This window comes from Podarcis melisellensis, assembly GCF_964234715.1.
Source record: "Podarcis melisellensis genome assembly, chromosome: 3".
NCBI lineage: Eukaryota > Metazoa > Chordata > Lepidosauria > Squamata > Lacertidae > Podarcis > Podarcis melisellensis.
The window spans coordinates 112,655,602-112,673,133 of NC_138530.1; the positions used below are offsets into that span (position 1 = coordinate 112,655,602).

At 45.8% G+C, this 17,532-nt stretch overlaps 2 long non-coding RNA genes across 3 annotated transcripts; one reads left to right on the forward strand and one right to left on the reverse strand.

The window, feature by feature from the left end:
• Positions 1-364: 364 nt before the first annotated feature.
• Positions 365-9,855, reverse strand: LOC309367295. 2 transcript variants are annotated; one of them, XR_014167001.1, is made up of 3 exons: positions 9,546-9,831; positions 4,794-4,861; positions 365-1,438 (listed from the first exon to the last, which is right to left on the reverse strand). It is a non-coding gene; the product is annotated as an uncharacterized lncRNA (long non-coding RNA). The 2 variants fall into 2 exon arrangements; XR_014167000.1 differs by lacking the exon at positions 4,794-4,861 and having other exon boundaries at positions 9,546-9,855.
• Positions 1,404-3,042, forward strand: LOC309367282. The gene is made up of 2 exons (XR_014166976.1): positions 1,404-1,490; positions 2,862-3,042. It is a non-coding gene; the product is annotated as an uncharacterized lncRNA (long non-coding RNA).
• Positions 9,856-17,532: the final 7,677 nt, after the last annotated feature.

Consider the following 17,532-nt stretch of genomic DNA (forward strand, 5'->3'; position numbering starts at 1 on the left):
CTGCTTTTATAGTTCCAACAAAAAACTGGGTTTCTCTCCTTGAACATGATTGTGAGTGTGGGGAGAGTATTCAAGGTGAGAGCATGGCACTGGATCCAGCAATGGGGCAAGTTGATCCTGTGCCGCTAAGAGAGGAAGGAATAACAAGTAGGGAGAGCACCCAATTAACTCTAATTGCAAGAACGGTTGAGCATATCTTCCAACAAATTAGAGGTATTGCCTCTCAAATAACCCAATTATCCAAAGAGGTCCACAGTTTATCAGTTAATAACAAGCAGGCATCAACAGAATACCATAGTACCAAAGTGAATTGGCGACAAGAGCAGACCCCTAAGCTTGACATAGAACGTGCAGAGGCTCTTAAAACAAACTCTTCTTATTTAATCTTCCAACCCAAAAAGATCTGCATGACAATTTGTGGAAGGCCAGATCAAACTCCTAACTGGAAAGGTGCCCAGCGTTCCAAACGACATTTATCAGACTTACTTGGCATTGGATTTACAGATTTCAGAATAATATTAGTCCCTAAGGTCTCTGAACTGTCTGAGGCCTATTTTGAGGTTCAGAAAAATAAACATATCACGTGTGGCTCTTTGTTTTTCCTGTAAGCTCTGCATACCTCCTCCCTTCCTCATGTGGAGAAAGATGGAGGAAGAGCTCCTTCATTGGAGGAGCTCAAGAAAGGCCCAAGACAACATGAAGGGAATGTCTATTTCCAAGAATATTTCCAGTGTATATAAGAAAATCTCTCTAATTGCCAGCCTTCTCTTCTTTTCCATTCAGAAGATCTAATTGTAGAAGACCTTGAAGAAGACTGTGAGCAGTGGCTCTTACTCCTAAGTAAGTGCAGTTAGGATTTCACCCTTAGTAAATCAGTTTTCAGCCAGTGGTCATCCATTCTACCCCAGCCTTATTTACTCTCCCACCCCCCCCGCCGCGCTATTTTAGCCTTATGGTTATAAACTGGCCATTCATAAATATGGATTGTATGAATCAAAAAAAAAATGTATGAATATGCAAAAGGTCTGAGGTCTAATATACGTCCCTAAGGCTACTTAGGAAAGGTCTCTCTGTAACTGTCTGAGGCCTATTTTGAGGTTCAGAAAAATAAAAAAATCCCATATGGCTCTTTGTGTCCCTGTAGGCTCTGCAGACCTCCTGCCATCCTGATCTGGAGGAAGATGGTGGGAGAAAGAGCACTCAGGACAATATGAAGGTATGTCTATTTCCAAGGATATGTTCAGGGTATACAAGAAAGTCCTTAAAACGGTTATAATTGCTAGCCTTCTCTTCTTTCTTTTGGACAAAAGGGAGCACATTGGCCCAACTGCAGCATTCTCTGGGATACAGCACGCATGGTAAGGCAGCCTTCAGAGAAACAGCTTTTCGGTGAGCAGTGCAGGCTGTTGTGAACTTCGCCTTACAGCGTGGACCCGTCCTGGGGGGGAAAGCATATAAAAACAAAACAAGTCATACAGGGGGACTTACTTGTGAGTTAACCCCCTTTCATTCCATGCTCTTTACTTCCAACGGGCTTTACATGCGCATGCTACACATTGAAAGTACATTCTTTCCCGCAAAGGATTCTGGGCACTGTAGTTTACTCCTCACAGAATCACAATTCCCAGCAACCTTTAAGGTCCCTTCCAACTCTACAATTCTAAGATTCTGTGAATGCACATATATTGGTGTGTTCACTTTGGCTCTGTTGAAATCAGTTAGTCACAGCTAGCTAAGTCCCATTGATTTATGAAAGTGTGACTAATTTACAGCATAACCCCATATATGTCTACTCAGAAGTAAGCCCTGTTAACTTCAGTGGGGGTTACTTCCAAATAAAGTGGGTACAGGATTGCGGATCCTGCCCCTAACATAAATCTTGGCTTTCCCCATGAGCAGGAGGTCCGAAGGGTGCGATAGATATTTAGGAGGAAAACTGCATCAGTTCAAACTATTATCATTTCCCTGAAATGGTCTTCTAACTTCAGTGAGCCTAACTGGACTGCAGCTCAGATAAATGAATGGTTTCCCACAAGTACTGGAGGTAAAGTGACAATGCAGAACTTTAGCTCCAGGACTTTGATATGTAAACTAAACAGACTGCAGGGCACCTTCTTTCTGGAACCCAGGTTGATAAGAAGCACATGGGGAGACATTGCAAGAAAAGGGAACAGCTGCTGTCACGGTAGCAACATGAGAAGCTGCCTTCTACTGAGTCAGACCATTGGTCCATGTAGCTCAGTATTGTCTGCACAGGTCGGCAGCCCTTTTCGGTGGATTTAGGCAAGATTCTAACATCAGGGGCTGAACCTGTGAGCTTCCAAATGCAAGCAGATGCTGTACTACTGACCTTTCCTTTTTATTATTTGAAATATTTATAGAACCAGGTTCTTGGACCATTTACAAGGATAAAAACGCACCAAAAATTACATATAATGAAGCAGATACACACACACACATGCATGCACCCTTTCCCCCATCACCAAATAAATTGATTGTATTTCCCCTTTCACAGCAGGTTAAGAGAATGCCCTATTCAAAATCATTTTCTTCCTTTTATTGTTGTTGTTAATTAAATTTTTATGCCACCCTTAATCCGTAGATCTCAGGACGGTTCCTTGATTAGCTGTTCTTCCTTGTTAACCCAGTTATATAAAGTTATATAATTTCTGTCTAGAAGTGAAGGCTGCTAATGAACATCTTTCCCATTCCCACTTTCTATATGTGACTGACTTTCATTAATCACCTCCACATCCCCTCCTCACCCTGTTCTATACCAATAATTAAATTTAAGTTACATCAGTATGAGCATTTATAAAATGAAGTTGAAGAAACTAATAATTTATTTTCTTTTTTTACAGGTTCAATTCTGTTTATAGGAAGACTTACAAATCCTACTGAGTGAACTTGTCCCATCCATACTTCCATATATCTGCATTCCCATAAAATTAAAAAGCATTAATAGGATGTTTTAAGTCTTGTGACTATCAAGAGGAAGTTATGTGAAACTAATGGCTGTAAATAAAAAGACGCTTTTTGCCATTTCTGTGGTAGTTCTCTTCTGTTATAGGTACCCGAAGTACCACTGTAGTAGAAGTACCAAAGAAGCAAAAGAGACTGTTTTTGTATGCGACAACAGCAGCCAGAATGCTACTTGCCCAGAAGTGGAAAGAAGAGAATGTCCCAACGAAAGAAGAATGGATGACTAAGATGATAGTCTATGCTGAAATGGCTAAATTGACCGCAAAGATCAGGCACCAAGATGAGGAAAAATTCAATCAAGAATGGGGAAAATTAATTAATGAAAATTTGGATTAGATATGTATATATAAAAAGCAAAAATGTTATTTTGAAAATTGAAAAATAAAATATTTTGGCTGACCAACATCCTTTGGAATGTATGGTGGGAGTTAGGGGGTTATTGTTTTGTTCTGCTTTGGTTTTTCTTATGCGTTTTGTGTTTTAATATTCTATTTTTATGCTGTTAACTGTCCAGAGATCTTCTAACGAAGGGCAGAATACACCTTTAAATCTCTGTGGTGCAATAGTTCAATGTGTCTGTTAACCAGAAGCCTCGTGGTTCGAGTCCACCCTAGAACAGTTGTGGGCAAGATCCCTGCATTGCAAGGGGTCGGACTTTCCCACTGGATAGGAAATATTGAATTCACAACTTGGCCTTTTTCATGCTCTTCTGCACAGCTTTGATTATAAACCCCCCAAACATGTCCTAGTTCTGTGCTGCCTTGGCTGTGAAACGGCATCCTAGCAACGTTATGTTCCGACAAGGTTTTACTTCTGCGATCTTTATTCTTGTTTCAGCGGATACATGAATATACTCCTGTATATCAGCTCTGGCTCTTGCATTATAATTTGATAGCCTGCCTCTTTCAAATGCTAGGTAAATATACCCTAATTATATAAAGTTCAAAATTTCCTTCAGCTCACTTTTGGAGAACAGTATAATGGTACCTCGGGTTAAGGACTTAATTCGTTCTGGAGGTCCGTTCTTAACCTGAAACTGTTCTTAACCTGAAGCACCACTTTAGCTAATGGAGCCTCCCGTTGCTGCCACAGCATGATTTCTGTTCTCATCCTGAAGCAAAGTTCTTAAGCCGAGGTACTATTTCTGGGTTAGCGACGTCTGTAACCTGAAGTGTCTGTAACCCGAGGTACCACTGTACTTTTTTTTAAAAAGCCTGATTAATGTAGTCATTTTAAAGCCTTTGTTGCCTGGAAGAAGCTGATTTTGATCAATGATGACAAATGGTGAAGCTGAGAGAAAATCGATTCTGGTTTTTAAACTAATTTTGGTTCTGCTGCATTTATTTTAATATTGAAACAAAAAATGCCTCTTGCTAACAGAAAGTTGAGCTTTTGATTTTAAGTTTACACACTGCCTGAAAAAGGCACTTCTGTTAAGGTTTAAGTACTATACAAATTTAAGTTTACTTTCTTCCTCGATGTTTTCTTTTTCATGTCTTTGGGATGAATATTCTATGCTATAGGAACATCATAGGCCAGGGTAGCCTATAGGATGCCCTCCAGTTGTTGCTAAACAACAGCCCCCATCAGTCTCAGCCAGCAGAGTCAATGGACACAGACAGAAAGTGGAGTCCAAGAACACAGGTGTCACATTGGTTATATTTGTCAAACACCAGAATACTTTTGTTTTTGAAAGTTCAACATATTTAATTGCCATCAGAATTATGGAAGATCCACACTGTGTTCCTAACAGCTAATTATTGGTGCTGAAAACAGAGAATTAAAATGGACCAAGTATTGCAAACACTTACAAGGCAGTGGATGGTATATGCCAGGCCATTACTGACCACTGTCTCTCCTCAGTCACACATGAGCCGTTCTGTGAAAGAAAGGGAGGAAACATCTTTAGCCTTTCCCCATCATTGGTAGATCTCATTCAAAAAATGGACACAAGTGCTAACTGAGGATGTATCTAACTGGAAGACTAGCCAGCCATTAAGAATTAACCCCAGGAGCTCATTATATTCCTATAACGAATATGGAAAATATGAATATGAATCCAACTGGCACCATTTCTGGACATTTCCATATTGATGCACCATTAGGAGGAGTCAGTACTTCTCTTTTGTGTGTTTGCAAGAGTTCTCAACTAGTTGTAGATGCAAAACATAAATGCAGCTGGAGTTCAAAAATATTGTCAGCCAAATAAGTACTGTACCAAGTTGAATACTACTAGGAAATCACTTTCCCCAGAGGGAATACGTATACACATACGTAGGTATGTGTATGTAGATGTACAGACAGACAGTGTGTATATACAGTGGTAACTCGGGTTAAGAACTTAATTCACTCTGGAGGTCCGTTCTGAGGTATCACTTTAGCTAATGGGGCCTCCGGCTGCCGCCACGCCACAATTTCTGTTCTCATCCTGAAGCAAACTTCTTAACCCAAGGTACTATTTCTGGGTTAGCAGAGTCTATAACCTGAAGCGTCTGTAACCCGAGGTACCACTGTAGTATTTAAAATAAAATGGGCACCATTCACCTAAAAAACCATATCAACAAAACCCTTTTCCTTCCCTGCATGCCTCCGAAAATTGTCTAAAGCATGCTACCTCAACCTTGGCCCTCCATATGTTTTTGGCCTACAACTCCCATGATCCCTAGCTTGCAGGTCCAGTGGGCAGGGATGATGGGAATTGTAGTCTCAAAACAACTGGAGGGCCGAGGTTGAGGAAGCCTGGTCTAGGTTATATGGCAGGGGATACTTCTATCTGGCAAGCTAATATGTTTGTTAAATGCAGAATGTTAAATATATGTTTCTATCTACAGATACGCCAAATGAAAAATGATTAAGATTTCCAAAGATAAAGATTTCCTTCCTAACTATTCAGGAAAAGTAACCAAGAGTTCAGCACGAAAACATAATGACGTGAAATAGATTGGTCCTGGTTGTTAGATGCTATCCTGCAATGGCTTACCTCTCTTATTTTATGAAATCCACTTTTGGGTTCATTTGTGAAGCAGATGGAATAAGAAGGGCAGCTTCCCAAAATAAAAGGGAAGAATAAAAAAGGGAAGAGGCAGGGAGAGAGGAGTTGGAAATTATAGTTGATCAGACAGTGGAACAAATATGAAGGAGAAAAAGCTCAGCTCACAGCTGACTTAATCCTGCGGGGAGGCAGTTCTGTGCATCTCCTGCTAAAGGCTTTAATTCAGACTGAAAGTGGCTCTTGGGATTTCACTTCACTGCGTACCAGAGAGATTCCCAGCAATGCTTCAGAAGTGACACTTGAAATGACAATCCTCCTAGAATGGTGTGGTGCTCCCAGTATCTTGCCGTGTGCTAAATGAGCTGGAAGTGGGTGTGCGCAAGATGTGCCTTTTCTCTCTCTTGTGGCTGCCGCATGAAGAGAACAGGACCTTGCTTCTGGGTTCAGGAACGACAGAATTGTCATGATGAGGTCCTTCTTTGGGGAAAGGGTAGCTGAGGGGCACCACCATTGTGACTGTTCTTCTGTTTTCATGCTGAACTCTTTGTTACTTTTCCTGGATAGTTAGGAAAGAAATTTTCAACTTTGGAAATCTTAGTGGGAAGGAAGGATTGATATGCCAGGCAGGATCAAAGCTCCTGACTCTCAATAGGGAATCACTTTTACCAGTTTCAGAAGGTCATACAGTGGTGCCTCGCAAGACGAAAATAATCCGTTCCTCGAGTCTCTTCGTCTTGTGGTTTTTTCGTCTTGTGAAGCAAGCCCATTAGCGGCTTAGCGCTATTAGCGGCTTAGCGGATCAGCTGATAAGCGGCTTAGCGGATCAGCTGTTAAGTGGCTTAGCAGATCAGCTGATAAGCGGCTTAGCGGATCAGCTGTTAAGTGGCTTAGCGGATCAGCTGATAAGCGGCTTAGCGGATCAGCGGCTTAGCGGCTTGGGAAAAAGGGGGGAAAAGGAAAAAAACCCCGCAGGAACTCGCAAGATATTTACGTCTTGCAAAGCAAGCCCATAGGAAATTCGTTTTGCGAAGCACCTCCAAAACGGAAAACCCTTTCGTCTAGCGGGTTTTCCGTCTTGCGAGGCATTCATCTTGCAGGGCACCACTGTACTGAGTTCTTAAAAAGACATACATTGGTACTTCTGGTAACATACGCTTCAGGTTACATATGCTTCAGATTACACACTCCACTAACCCAGAAATAGCGCTTCAGGTTAAGAACTTTACTTCAGGGTAAAAACAGAAATTGGGCTCTGGCGGCGCAGCGGCAGCAGGAGGCCCCATTAGCTAAAGTGGTGCTTCAGGTTTCAGGTTAAGAACAGACCTCCGGAACAAATTAAGTACTTAAACTGAGGTACCACTGTACATCAGAAGAACCTTAGAGTTGTATCCAGAACAGACTTCCTCTCATGCAAAGTTACTGCTTCCAATTGACTAGTAAACTCAGAGGAAACTCAAAGCAAACATTTTTTGGAAAATCGGATGGTTATAGAAGATATGTTAAAAAATACAATAATAGTTTTGACTCCGGGCTAGGATTCGAGTGATAAAAGAACTAAAAGGAGGTGGATAACAATTATTATGTTTTCAGAATGTATTGGAAAATTTATATAGAAAGGTTTATTGTTTTGTGTACATTTGATTGTAAGATAAAATATATGCAAAGGGACTTGACAGGAAGCCCACGTTGAAGAAAAGATTTTGGAAGATAAAGGGGGGAAATATTTATTTCATTATTATCATTTTGTGTGCAGATGTGGGAGTCTGCACATATGTGTGTTTTTGTATGGAATGTTTGGGAGGAAATAAGACGGTAAACAACCAATATCAAACTAAATATTGATGTATGTAATTTTTATTTCTTAATTATATTTATTGGTAGTATGGTTGTATTGTTTTTTGTAACATAAAATCATTCAATAAAAATTATTTAAAAAACAACAACAACTGCTTCCTTTCTCTGTAGTTCCCACACATGCAACAAATGTGTACTTACAATCAGAGAACTGTAGAGTTGGAAGGCAATGTGTCAGGAAGATTTTGCCCTGTCACATGGCATGGCAGAATCTCAAACAATGATAGCCTCTCCCAAGCCCCCATTCCCAGCACTTTCGCACTCCTGCTTCAGTGAAGTCTCAGCTATTTGTATAGGTTGGATTACAATTTTATTTTTAATTGAGATTACTGGGTAAAACACAGTATGAAAAAGTTAAGAATGACACACCAAGAGATCAATTTTTTCAGGGCAATTTTTATTTAACTCATTAAGCAGGTGAACACACACACTTTGAGTAACAGGTATGTAGGAAAATAAATTAGAGCTAAGTACAGTAGTAATGTGTGGGTTTAACCCACAGCGTCAGTGGTTTAACCCACAGCGTCACCCACGTCCCACAGAAAGTCATTCTGTGTTCTTAAAAAGACATATAGTGGTACCTCTGGTTATGTACTTAATTCGTTCCAGATGTCCGTTCTTAACCTGAAACTGTTCTTAACCTGAAGCACCACTTTAGCTAATGGGGCCTCCTGCTGCTGCCGCGATTTCTGTTCTTATCCTGAAGCAAAGTTTTTAACCCGAGGTACTATTTCTGGATTAGGGGAGTCTGTAACCTGAAGCGTATGTAACAGGTGTGTAGGAAAATAAATTAGGGATGTGGGGGGCGCTGTGGGTTAAACCACAGAGCCTAGGACTTGGCCGATCAGAAGCGACGGGGTGAGCTCCTGTTGCTCGGTCCCTGCTCCTGCCCACCTAGCGGGTCAAAAGCACGTCACAGTGCAAGTAGATAAATAGGTACTGCTCTGGTGGGAAGGTAAGCGGCATTTCCATGCGCTGCTCTGGTTCACCAGAAGCGGCTTAATCATGCTGGCCACATGACCCGGAAGCTGTGGCTCCCTCGGCCAATACAGCGAGATGAGCGCCACAACCCCAGAGTCGGCCAGGACTGGACCTAATGGTCAGGGGTCCCTTTACCTTTAGGAAAATAAATTAGAGCCCAGTACAACTTCAAAATGCAGGGAAAATATACCAAACGATATTGGGAAGGAAGGATTGATATCCCAGGCAGGATCAAAGCTCCTGATTCTCAGTAGGGAACCATTTTTCAGAAGGTCATACTGTGTTCTTAAAAAGACATACATCAGAAGAACCTTACGAGTTGTATCCAGAACAGCAAAGTTACTGCTTCTTTCCCCTGTACTTCCCATAAACCCCAAAATCTACAGCTGCAAGGAAGGCACCAAAGCAGCGCTGAAGGATGGGGAAGAATCCAGCCGTTGGTGGGGGCCGTTGCAACAGCCGGGGGGGGCAGCAGAAGAGACCCGACCCCTCTGGCTGGGGGGGGGGAGAGAGAGCCCAAGGGGGCCCAAAGCCAACATCTTGAGTGTCTTCCCATGGTCTCTGGGGGGGGGGGCGATGCTGATCCCAGATGTCCTGGGAGACACTCTCCCCCTCCCCCGGCCGAGGAGGCGCCCCTGGAACGGGCTGCCTCATGAAGCACTGCCTCATGAAGCGTCTCCGTCCCTGCCCGGCCCCCCGCCTCTCCCCCGGCCTGCGCCCCGTCCCTCCGGCTCACCTTCCTCCGGGGACGAGGGAAGAAGCGCCGCCGCCGCCGGTGGGGGACCAAGAGGCGGAGAAAGCCGAGACCGAGTCCTCTCACAGCCGGCCCGGCCCGACCACGCATGCGCGCGGAGACTGAGGAGGCCTGCCTCAGCGAGGAAGGGCGGAGCCAGAGGGGGCGGGGCTAAGGGCTTTCCAACGCCACCAGCGGCTCCCGAGCGCCTCTCGGAAGCACATTGGGAGGCCGTTTCTCCCGCTTAAAGAATTCCGGGCGCTGCTGGGAATGGTAGTTCTGCGAAGGGAAACTACAATTCCCAGAATTCTTTGAGGCAAAGAGTGTGCTCCCAATGTGCTTTAAGAATACTGTACAGTGTTTATGCAGTGTATTCACACAGTTCCCTTCTCGCGCGCGCACCTCCTTGACTGTCCTAAAAAAATGAAATTATCCCTAACTAGACTCTCTCTTTTCTCCTTCTATGCTGAAAAATCATATTAAAAGCTTTGGGCGGCAGGGACAGAAACTTATAAAAGCATCTTTTTGAAAAGAAAAGTCGCCCCAATTCTATTCAAGCAACCAGAGCGAAGCAGGCTTTTGATGTGTATATCATCATAGTGCCATGCAGAAAGCGACTGTCAACCTGCCCTGATTTATTGACATCCCTGCCCCCCATGTTTACTCACCATTCTTTAAAAAAAAAAAAAATTATTCATTTTTCTTTTTCATTCATTACATACATCCCATATTCATAACATTTACCATGCACTCCTTCCTCACTCCCCTCCTAGGCTTCCCCCAACTTTCGCTTCTGGTTTGATTCTCCTTTCACCCACTTTGCTACCTCCTAAAAGAAAAAAACTACTAATAACATACTTATACAATAACATCAACCCTAAAAAGAAAAATAACAATGAATACACCATATTACCATATTTTTCGCCCTATAGGACACACTTTTTCCCCTCCAAAAATGAAGGGGAAATGTGTGTGCGTCCTATGGGGCGAGTGCAGGCTTTCGCTGAAGCCTGGAGAGAGAGGGGTCGGTGCGCATCAACCCCTCTCGCTCTCCAGGCTTCAGGAGAGCCGCAGCGCCAGCCCCACAAGGTCGGGGGACAGCGGGGAGGCGGGACGCCGCCATCCCGCTGTCTCCCGATGTGGTTTGGAGGCTGACGGCAGGGAGACCCCGCCGCCAGCCCCGCAAGCTCCGGGGACAGTGGGGAGGCGCAGCGCGTCTTCCCGCTGTCCCCGGACCTGATCTGAAGGCAGGCGGTGGGGAGAAGAGCGCTTCTCCCCGCTGCCTGCCCCACAAGCGCCTGGGGGGGGAAATAAATTATTTTTTATTTATTTCCCCCCCAAAAAACTTGGTGCGTCCTATGGGCCGGTGCGTCCTATGGGGTGAAAAATACGGTATTTTTCTATCTTCCACACATTTTCTATTACTCACCATTCTTAACCTGAATGTGGAAGTTTCTGATCAGAATTGAAATTGTGCCAGTTGTATAGAGCTCTCTTTCTCTTATATATCTCAATGGTGGAAGGAGGAGACCTGCCCTTCCCTGTTTGTTCTCCCAAGCACTGCTTAATGTGTGGTGCCGAGAGGCACGTTTCATTTTCAGGACTCCTATAATAAGATGCAGAATCGGCGGGAGGGAGGCTCGGACACTTTTGACCCACCAAACCTCTGCTGTTGAAAAAGCATGTCAGCTTTTTTAGTTATGCAAAGCTACAGAAAGAAAGATTAATCGTGGGCAGCCCAATGCGACGCAAGCTTTGACTCAGAATAAAATTCTGCTGAATTCAGTGTGGAATGACCACAGAATTGAGGCCTTAGACTTAACACACCTGCTTAAATTTGTGAAAGTCAAAGGTGTCTAAATAAATGGTGGAAACTTAGCTCCCCTCTATCATTTGAAGTTGGTTGAAAGGACACCCTGTTGTGTTGTTTATTAAGAGATGAATACGAAATACTAAAGAGTATTATCTTCCTAAGTGATGCAGCCTTGGCAGCTTTGAGCAAGGTTAACCTTTCCAGAGCCTGTATTTCCCTGGCAGATCCTTAGGGTAGAAACTCCCTTACGCAAACTAGAATTATATCGCTGTACCTTATAAGCAACAGGCAGGTTTGAACTGGCACAGCATATGCCGCCTGGCAGTCCCAGCAGATCGGAGAGGCTTGTTGCTGCCCATCAGCTGTCATCCTCTTATGACAGGCTGCCATTCCTCAAGTACTTGAGGAATCTGAGTGGCCACACCTGGCTGGCACCAGGATAGCATGAGAACATAAGAATCATAGAATTGTAGAGCTGGAAGGGACCCAGCCGATCATCTAGTCCAACCCCTGCAATGCAGGAATATATGGCTGGCCCATATGGGGATCAAACCTGCCACTGTAGCAATTTATTTGTTAAGAGGATGGGGAAAAGGGAACAGTTCTTCATAAGGATCAGAATAAATGTGGCTGAAATTGCGTCCTTGAAAGCACCATCCTGGATTAGGAAAACTGATACCAGGAGCCATAGGTGTAAACAGGATTTATTGTGGGGCAGGCTTTATTTGGGGAGTGAGGGCAGAGCCGAGTTATCTGTGACACAATTGGTCAGTTAGTTAAATATTTTTATTGATTTACTTGATTTTGAGGGGGCTATACCCATGCCAGGTGCTTGACACATTGTCTTTGATGTGGTGATGCTTTCAATAAAGCAATCCCCAATATTCATTTTCTTTGGTTTTATGAACTTTTATGGACTTCCAATCTATATAATGTGTTAAAGAAAGCAATAATATTGTGCTATCATCATAATAGCTTCTACAGATAAATTTGATTCATACCTACCTGTTCTGGCTTGCCTAAGGAGAAAATTTAAAGGGCTATCAGCTTTGAAGACAGGATCCTGGGATCGTTTTAGCAACACCATAGCTGTGTAGTAAAAAAACAAGCAGGGACTGCCCACTTTTATTTTTCTCCCTTTCATTCAATTCCAGAAGTCTCACAAGAAGCCCAAATTACCATGCTAGCGTTGAAATAAATGTCTGCCCTGATCAGTCGTGGTTGGTGCCATGGGGCAGAGCTGCACCCCCAATACAGGTGCTGCCACAGCTTTCCTGGATGGGGTAACGGTGAGATTGGGGCTTTGTGTGGACATGGGTGAGAGAGCTGGATTGGTTCCACCTGTGTGTCTGCACAGCCCCAACCTCACTCACCCCCTGCCCAGTTCAGGTGAACTTCAGGAATGTGGGTGTCATGGCTGATGAACACCATGCCTCTATCTGGTGCACATATTTGCAACCCTTACCCTCTAACACAGGGAATATTCATAAGTTCAATTTCCTACTGGCTGGGCCCTTGCACCTATGCAGATCCATTGGCTCTCACTGTTCTGGAAAGCCCTACCTTAGAACATTGGGTTCTATTGAAGTGGTGTGTTTAACATTTAATGTTTTATTATGTTTTTGTATATGTTGGAAACTGCCCAGCGTGGCTCGGACAACCCAGTCAGAATCATCATCATCATCATCATCATAATGGAATAAGACATTCCTATTTGCATGGGAGAAATGTTGGAGGGTATTGGACAGGTATAGGAGATAGCTAGTGCTCCGAAGGTGCAGGAACAGCTTCAGCTGGAATCCAAAGGAATAGGCACATTTTGCATATTTATGGAACATGGAAGAAAACCATAGTTGCATCCCTTAAGAGGAGCAGGGCTTGTGGCTGCTGGTTTTTTCAGCGCCCAGGGTTGTTGGGTCACAAGGTTCATTGTGACATCTCCCTCTGCTGGCTCATTGGTCACCAGAGCTCTAGAAGGCCTGGGGATCTCCTATGCTTGGATCATTCTGTGCTTGTGAATCAGGAAGCCATGTAAGGAGGATTTCTTTCAGCATATCGGATCCTCTTAATTGAGGGTCCGCGTTGCGCACAGGCCATAGGTGCAGCCCCACCTCCCTTGGGAGGGGTGGGGGAGGAGCCGAGCCAGGCTATGGCCCCACGATCACACTATGGCTTCCTAGCCAATGAGGAGTGGTGGTGTGATCGAGGGGTGTGTGTAAAAGGCAGTGGTGTGGCGTTGGGGGGGGGGTTTTACCTGGGTTAGTGCCGCCAAACACCCGCCCTAGATTTAGGTGTGTGCTTTGGCCTTGCTCTGGACTTCGGTTGGTCGCCTGTTTTGGAACGGGGGCCACGTAGGAATATTTCCATTTGGCAAATTGGCACTGGCCTCTTGGTTTTCGTCTACCTCTTAGCAATTGTCACAACTTTGTAAGGTTTGGCGGTTAGGCATTGGCTTAGTGAAATGTGGGGGAGGGGAGGTGTGGTCATCACCTGCCCCTCCAGGTACAAGGTAAATGAATCCGCGGGTCCGGATCTCGTCCAAAGTCTGCTTGGGAGGCTAGGACCATGCCAGGACCCAGCGGGAACCCCGGGGTGAGTTTCACTTGGTCACCATTGATGGAGCTCCCTCTGTTGGTGGTTTACCCTTCCAGACTTCCTGCAAGGCAGGCAGGAGTCAGATATAGTTATTGCTAATGCCTAAGCCAGGCATGCCCAAAGTCCATTTCGGGAGCCTAATTTGGCCGGTCGGTCGGTTTAATCCAGCCCATTTCAGTTTATTTCCTGGGGTAAAATCCTTTTTTAAAAAACTCAACAACTTAAACCCTAAAAAAAAGCTCAACACCTTTGGTTAGCCCTTTGGTCGGCCCTTCACTTCATCAAATATGGACCACTTTGAACAAAGTTTGGACACCACCGGCCTAAGGCAATACCACTCACATTGCTGTAATCAATAAAGTTGTTGCCTAAATTTTGCCCATTAACCTTTAAACTAAAATTCTGTCTCAATGTGTTCTTATTATTCTTGCGGGGTGCGCCGGGACCTTGATGCGCAACTGAATTCTGTGACGATAGTGAGCTTAGAGGCGTGAATGCAAAAACCAGTTTAGGGATGTAGATCAGGAGAGGACTAACTGTGAGCCCCCTTTCTCACATTTTTCTCTTACCTTTTTAGGCTTGGAAGACTGCTAAGACTGATTTCACAGATGGCTAAAAAAAAATTAAGTGTGCCCTCTCCCCGAGTCCTCCCCCCTGTCCCCCGCTCCCCCTGTGGACCCCTGTTTGAAAAGACTAGGAAGGTAAAACGTTTTTACCTTATTGTATTTGATTCCAGTCCCTAAGATTTCTCAGGAAAGGTCTCATTCTGAGGCCTGTTTGGAGGTTTAGATCATCATATCCCATGTGGCTCTTTGTTTCCCTGTAGGCTCCACGTACTTCCTTGCCGCCTCAGGCGAAAGAGAAAGAAAGTCATTCGGGAGGTAATGTCTATTTCTATGGATGTGTTGAGAAAGTCTCTATCTCTCTTTCTGTGTGTGTAAGAAGCCTCTCTAACTGGCAGCCTTCTCTTCGTTTCCTTTCAGAAGAGCTCATCCTTGAAGACACTGAAGACCTGGAGGAAGAACAGTAAGAGACTGTGCTGAATTGGAGCAGCTTTATCAATCGTTAACAGTTCTTGGCTGTTGTCAGGTGTTATGTACTGAGTCGAATAGGATCCAAACTGCAGCAGTCTGATTGGTCCTAGAACAATAGGCTCCAAAAGGCAGCAGTCTGATTGGTCCTAGAACAATGCAGCAGTATGATTGGTTAGCAGGAACCACCCAATCATGCTCCAGATAGAAGTGAATCCACAACCTGATTGGCTTACAGTAGAATTCCGGAATTAGCCAATCATGTGCAGCCCATTGTGTAAATAATGTATATAAAGCAGATACTCTGAGGGGACATTCATTCATTCCTCCTCACCACTATGAGCTGAATAAAGAGCATGAAATCAATTTGCGACTCTGAGTATATTTCACTGGCGACGAGGATGGGATCCCGCTGAGCTGACTGCCACACACAGCACCGCAGCACCGCCACCTGCCGCACCGCTGCCTCGCACCGTGTATCCAGGCTTCAGCTCCGGGACCCAAGGAACTCAGAATGGCAACCGACAGCAGCTTCTCGCCGTTCAACCCAGCATCTGGAGACTGGGAAGCGTACGCCTCCCGTTTCACCTTCCTCCTAGAAGCCAAAGGGATCACCGATGAAGAAGACGCCAAGAAGAGGGCAATATTCTTCAGCGTCTGCGGAGAGGAGACGTTTGAAATCGCCCGGGCTCTCCTTGCACCTGAAGACGTCGCCACTGTTCCATACAAAACCATAATGGAACAGCTGAAGGGGCACTTTTCGCCACAGCCCTCAGTGGTGGCTCGTCGAAATGCCTTCTACGCAAAGCGGCAAGCCCCTGGGGAAACCATAACTGGGTTTGTGACCTCTCTCCGCCAAGCTGCCCGGTTCTGCAACTTCTCAGAGCTGGAGAACATGCTTCGTGACCGCCTCGTCGGTGGCCTGAAGGATGAGAAGCTGCAACGACGCCTCTACGCTAAGAAGAACCTAACTTTCCAGGTCGCTCTGGAGGAGGCCCTGGCAACGGAAGCTGCCGAGAGGTCGACGCAAGAGGCACGGCTGAGCCAGCCGTCCCAACCGAGGGTCCACCACGAAGACCTCACCAACAACTCAGGATCCGACAGGGAGGAGGTGCACCGAGTACAGCAGCGCACTCAAGCAGCCCACATACCACAGCTGCCTCGACGAGAAGGAGGGAACTGTGCAAGCTGTGGAGAAAGTCACGAGAGGAGGACCTGTCGTTTCCGCAACGCAGAGTGCAGGCAGTGCAGAAAATTGGGACACATCGCCCGGGTGTGTCGGGCTCGGCCCACCCGACACCAGGCATCAGATGACCAATCCAGGAGCCCCAGGTCCCGGGGCCCAACGCACCAAGGCAACTCAACGGAGCTCACAGACTTCCAGGTATACCAGTTGCCCCACCCCAACGTAGAGAAAATTTATGTAGAGGTACGGATAGAGGGGGCCCCATGCCGCATGGAGCTTGACACGGGTTCAACTCTATCCATAATCTCGGCAAGGACCTTAAGGAAACTGTGCCCTACTGGGGGTCCCAAACTCAGACCGGCCCCATTCACCCTCCGGGACTTCCAGAAACGTAAGGTCCCCACAATGGGGGTGGGGACCTTCAGGGTGCAATACCAAGGGCGGACGCGGCAACTGGACTTGCTTGTGGTCAAGGGCCCCTACATTAGCTTACTGGGATTGGCATGGTTTGGACCACTGGGGCTAGCCATCACCGGGGTGAACCACATGAGCTTACAAGTGGATGTGGATGCCATATGCAAGGAATTTCCGGGGGTTTTCGATGGGAAATTGGGACAGTATACGGGCCCCCCCATTGCTCTACAGCTTGACCCTGCAGTACGACCGGTCAGGCTCAAGGCCCGCCGGGTCCCGTTCGCCCTGAAACCCCGTATAGATGAGGAATTGGACCGACTCGTGGAGCAAGGAGTGCTGGAGCCGGTGCCTAATGCCCCCTGGGAAACCCCAATCGTCACACCCGTCCAGCCTAATGGTTCGGTCCGCATCTGCGCAGACTACAAATGTACCATAAACAAGGCCCTCACGGCCCATGCATACCCAGTGCCAGTGGTCAGCCATGTCCTTGCCACCCTGGCTGGGTCGAAAATTTTTGGCAAGCTGGACTTGGCCCAAGCATATCAACAGCTGCCAGTAGATGAGGCTACAGCAGAGGCACAGATGATTGTGACGCACAGAGGAGCGTTCAGGGTAAAGCGGCTGCAATTCGGGGTCAGCGTGGCTCCAGGCATATTCCAGAATCTAATGGACTCTCTCCTTAAAGGGATTCCTGGTGTCACCCCCTTCTTCGATGATGTGTTGATTGCCGGGCCCACACCAGAGGAGTTTGAGGACCGCCTCCGCACTGTTCTGCACCGTTTCCAGATGGCGGGTCTCAAGGTGAAGCGGGAAAAATGTCTACTAGGAGTGCCTCAAGTGGACTTTCTGGGATTTATGGTGGATGCAGAAGGGGTCCACCCGACTGGGGACAAGGTACGGGCCATTTGTGATGCCCCAGCGCCCAAGAACAAGACTGAACTTCAGGCCTTC